Source organism: Scyliorhinus canicula, chromosome 25 (genome assembly GCF_902713615.1).
Source record: "Scyliorhinus canicula chromosome 25, sScyCan1.1, whole genome shotgun sequence".
NCBI classification, from domain to species: Eukaryota; Metazoa; Chordata; class Chondrichthyes; order Carcharhiniformes; family Scyliorhinidae; genus Scyliorhinus; species Scyliorhinus canicula.
This window is the reverse complement of record NC_052170.1, coordinates 9,647,293-9,647,559: the sequence shown is the minus strand read 5'-3', so window position 1 is coordinate 9,647,559 and position 267 is coordinate 9,647,293.

The following is a 267-nucleotide window of genomic DNA, read 5'->3' as shown; positions in this document are numbered from 1 at the left end:
GCTTTCAAAACCATCGGCCTCTACTGGCTTTCAGAATGCCGGCCATCTCGCGCTTGAATGCGCCCTCAGCAGAGCACAGGCCTGGAGCTCAACGGGCCACAACGCCTCCTCACTGATGTCAGCCTGCTGACCCAGGAGCAAATTATTTTAAAAAATCTTTGGAGTCTTCTCCTCAGAAGCAAACAGCGATAGGGGGCAGGTCAATTGCTCTTTGGCACCAGAAAGATTTCTCCATTTTGCTGCCAGCAGAGCTGCCAGTAAGCTCCA